We start from the raw sequence: 5,051 nt of genomic DNA, 5'->3' as shown, positions 1-5,051 counted from the left end.
TTCCCTATCTTCTGTATTTCCACTTACTCTCAAATAATTTTTATTTCTTTTGCTTTAAGTATTTTTCTACCTCTTATCTTTTAGTTGTCTGAGGCATTATTTGTTATGTTTATTCACTCTTTTGTCATCTATTTTATCTTCATTTCTTAAATGATTTGTTTTCTTTTGCAGTCTTCATTGAGTTCTCTGACCTAAATGCTGAGGTTTTAGGATGGTGATTTGTGTTAGAACATTTTCTGTATTTGTTTTAGTTTATTTTGAAATAGAAGGTTGCATTTTTATCTTTTCTGTGGATTTTTTTGGTGTGTTTTCATTGTTGTAGTGTTGCTAATTCTACTTATTTTCTTTTTCTTTTAATAAGTTTGACATTTGACCTTGGTACTTTTGTATTGCTTATTTTTATGTGGAACTGGTTTTATAAGACTTTTATAATGAGTTGTGACTCAAGGTACCTATTCTAACTTCTTAGAGCTCCCTCTTCTATTGTTTTTGTGAAAAATATAGTGACTTGCTTTCTAAAATTTCTTGATTCTGTTTCCGTGCTCTGCTTTATCGAGGCTTTTTCCCCCTTTGTCTCAATTATCCCTAGTTGGCTTAATTAAGTTCCTTTTTTAACAGTTTCTCCTTGGCTCAGTTTTGAGAGTTCATAGGGCCTAGCCTTCACCACACTGTTCAGACCTTCTTAATGCAGGCACCTTTTACTCACCTGCCATTTGAGTGGGCAAACCCCTCTCAGTTTTAGATGCTGTTCGTAAATTGGCCTATTGAACTCTCCAGTGAAAAACAGTTCCTTTTAGAGTTCTGTTCTCAGGTTCATTTTTCACTCTTGTTGTTTCCCTCTGATTTCTCCTTCAAAGACACTGAAACGCAGCTGACCTATTGGTAGTCTGTCCTCACCCTCTTCTATTTGGAGGCTGTGGGGATACCTTGTCACTTACTTTGTTGTAAATATTTTCTGTGGGTTTTGTTTTTGCTATCTAATCGTTCTTTCTGATTTATATGATGATTCAGAGAGGATCTTAAACATTGCTACCACTGCCTTCATTTTCTCAGAATTCTCATAAGTGTTTTAATGACTAATACTTCATCATAGAAATATACCATAATTTTCTCAACCACTTCTCAGTGTTGAAAAACCTTCTTTGTACATGTTCTCCATCTTCAGAAACCATCTCAAAACCTTCTTCCTGTATAGTCTTCATGGTTTTAATGGAAAAATAACTATTAATCATCCTGTGTCACAACCAACAATGCATTTCTTTTATCATCAAAAGGCGGTCTCTTTCTTACAAAAAGTGAAAGCATAATGCAAACCACCAGAAGCAAATCTATAAAACCTTGAAATGTGTCTATAGAAAGCCAGACAAAAGACACATTTTAAGTCACAGAAGACAAAATACAAACAAATGGTTAAGCATACTAATATCACTTTTTCAGCTAACAAATTGACATATTTACAAAAAAAAAAAGACAAAAGAAAACAGAAACACTAGGTACTAGCAAATCACTTGTGGGGACTTAATTCTCATTTTGGTTGTTTTGGAATACATATGAAGAGCCTTAAAGATATGCATAATCTGTAACCCAGGAATTTCAGTTCTATGATTTGATCATAAAGGAATAATATACTCTGTTTAAAATTTTAACTATAGGAATATTTATTGCCCTGGTATTTATTATATTGAATAAATAAAATAAATCCAAATATCTAACAAAAAAGCATTTAGTAAAATTAGGTGTACTGCTATAATCAGTAGATTATGTTCTAGAACATTATTTAATGGCATGAATATATTTGCAATATTAAATTTAAAAAGCAGATTATAAAATTTTATAAAAGGTATGCCCATTTTAATAAAAATATATATGAAGAAAAATGTCTGAATGATATACTCAAATAATTATTTTTAGGTGTTAAGATTATAGATTTTTCTTAGTTTTATTCATATTTTCTATAATTAACATGTTGATTTTGTATTAAGAAAAAAGTTAAATCAAACAAAAATATATATTCTCATTTGTTTTTAGTTTTGAGGTTTTTAAAAAATTAACATAAATTTGAGGGCATGATGTGTGTTGCATGTGTGAATGTGTATGTAAATGTAATGTCTTTTTAAAAGATGCAATTTTTTTGTTCTGGATAGAATCCAAATTTTTCTATATAATGTCTGCATTTTCATAATAAGGATCCTATTAATACTTAATGGAGTCTATTAGATATGTAAATAACATTTATGTACAACTGAAAATAGTATAATTGAACTTTTCACAAAATTGAAGATGTCATTTAGAAGATTTCCTTTCCTTAACGCAGTGATAGAAATTAGATGTCAGAGACTCAGCCCACATGAGCAGTGTAGCGGGAGGGAATGTGGAGTAGTAAAAAAGGTTGGTCTTGTGAAGTCATCCAGTTGTGGTTTTGAACTTGAGTTTTGTGATCATGGACATAATATTGAACCTCTTTGAGCCTTTGTTAAATATCTGTAAAATGTAAACATATTGCCACCTGTTCTATGGGGTTGTGAAGGTTTTAGGAAATAATGTATGCACTTTAGCCCTTTGCTGATCACAGTAAGTATTTAATAAATGATTAAATAAAGAAAATAATTGCTTCTGCATTTGAGAGAATATTTTCTGCCTTTGGTTGTAGAGTTTCTGTTTTGCTTTTTTGGTAGGTTTATGAATGGAAAAGTTTCTTTTTTATTGAAGTATGGTTGATTTACAATCTTATATTAGTGTCAGTTGTACAACACAGTGATTCAATATTTACATAGATTATACTCCATTTACAGTTATATATTATATAACATATATATATTTATATTCCCTGTGATGTACACTACATCCTTGTATCTTATTTATTTCATAACTAGTAGCTTGTACCTCTTAATCCCCTTCCATTGTCTTGTCCCTCCCCATCCCTCACCCCAGTGGTAGCCACTAGTTTGTTCTCTGTGACTGTGAGTCTGTTTCTGTTTTGTTATATCCATTTGTTTTATTTTTTGGATTCCACATATAAGAGAGAACATAAAAGATTTGTCTTTCTCCGACTTCACTAAGCATAAAATTTTCATAATGAGCACAACTCTATGACTCAAACTCATTTTCCAGCCATATATGTAAGGTACTAGTCAAGAATACAGACTCCATAATCATACTGTCTGGGTTTAAACTTAGGCTCTATCACTACCACCACCAAAGCTGCTTAGTCATGATCTTGACCTTTTAACTTCAGAAAAGTTATTTGATTCTGTGTTTGTTTCCTCATAGTTAAAATGGGAATAATAACAATATATACCTTTTAGTATAAAGGACTAAATGATCATATGTAAAGTACTTACCTCAATGTATGTTGTAGAATAAACCCTCATAAATACTATTTTTGTCTTTTTTTAATTGAGATATAATTGACAGAACATTTGTGTTTTAGGTGTACAACATGTTTGATATATATAGTGTGTGAAATGTAAACTTACTTACTATATAAGTTTAGTTAAAGTCTATCACCACACATAGTTAACAAGGTTTTTTTTCTTGTGATGAGAACTTTCAGGATCTATTCTCTTAGCAACTTTCAAATATACAATACAGTATTGTTAACTATAGTCACTATGTTGTACATTACATTCCCAGGATTTATTTATCTTATAACTGGACGTTTGTACGTTTTGACCACCTGCATTCATTTGACCACAAATACTATTTTAGATCTTATTGCCTCATCCTCTTCTCATCATTTATTTAACATTTACTTATTGAGCGCCTACCATATGCCAGGCACAGTACCAGACACTGAAACATCACTGAGCAAAACGAAGTCAGTGCCCTCATGAAACTTATATTCTAGTGCAGGAGACTGCAATTGAATATTGATGTTAGGCACTAATATTAGACAAGTCCTATGAAGAAAAATAAACAAAATAAGAAGATGGCAAATAATAGAAGGTGTTACTTAAGATTGGGTGTTCATTTTACCTGAGACTATGCAAGTACTTGGAGAAGAATATTCTTGGCTAAGGAAACAAGAGTCCTGATGCAGTACCATTCCTGATGAATGTGAGGAACAACAGCATCCACTCCACTGTGGATAGAAAGGAGTGAACAAAGGAGAGAGTAGTGTAAGATGAGGTGAGAGAGGTTGATGATGTGGGGGCTTAGTAGACCATGGTAAGGACTTTGGATTTGACCCTGAATGTGATGAGAACTCAAGATTTTGATAAGAGGAATGATATGATGTGATTTATATTTTTAAAAGTCGCTGATTTTGTAAAGGAAAGATTTGGAGATCATAGAAGCTGCAAGAACATTTAAGAGCCTATTGCGATAATATGGATGAGAGCTGATGATACCTTAGACTAGGTGATGGTGGTGGGGAGAAGTGATTGGATTGGGATTAATATGGGTATATTTGAAAGTAGAGCTGATAGGATTTACTAGTGTATTAGATGTGAGCAATTGTACAAATAGTGATACCATTTACTGAACACTCTAAGAGCAATTTATATTGGGACCATAAGAGTTTTGTTGTAGAATGTTATTTTGGAAATGCTTATGGTGGAAATATTCTACTTAAGTGGAGATTTTCAGGAGACAGTTTGATATAGGAATGGAGTTCAGGGGAGAGATCTGGACTAGGGATAAAAATTTGGGAATTGCCTGTCTGAATAATATTTCAAGTCACTGCACTTGATGGGTAAGTTTAAATAGAGAAGAGGGAGGATCTGAAGATAGGTCTGAGATGTTTAACATTTACCAGTCAAGAAGAGGAAAAGGATCTAGCGAGGAAAACGTAGAAGGTACAGCTGGAGTTAGGAGGACAATGTGATGTAAGAGTGTCAGGGAGGAAGATGTGATCTACAGTTCTGATGGTGTTGGAAATTTAAGGAGAGGGTTTAAAATAATTTCTAGGAAGGAGAATGTGGGTAGACTAAGGTTGCTTGATTGCCTGGCAATACTGGAGCCCATTTGAGGTGTAATGTCATAAATTTAAAGTTAGAGTAGTCAACATGGTTTGTAATTGTAGCCATATTAATCTGCTCAGTTATGGGTAC

At 32.7% G+C, this 5,051-nt stretch overlaps 1 protein-coding gene across 1 annotated transcript in view; it reads left to right on the top strand.

The window, feature by feature from the left end:
- The window catches only part of LOC103068938 (S phase cyclin A-associated protein in the endoplasmic reticulum-like), a 110,380-nt gene that overhangs the window by 104,415 nt on the left and 914 nt on the right, over nt 1-5,051 (top strand).

The sequence above is a fragment of the Lipotes vexillifer genome, unplaced genomic scaffold (assembly GCF_000442215.2).
Source record: "Lipotes vexillifer unplaced genomic scaffold, Lipotes_vexillifer_v1.1 scaffold2063, whole genome shotgun sequence".
In the NCBI taxonomy this organism is placed as follows: Eukaryota; Metazoa; Chordata; class Mammalia; order Artiodactyla; family Lipotidae; genus Lipotes; species Lipotes vexillifer.
The sequence above is the reverse complement of the archived record's forward strand: the minus strand, read 5'-3'. Positions and strand labels throughout refer to the sequence as shown.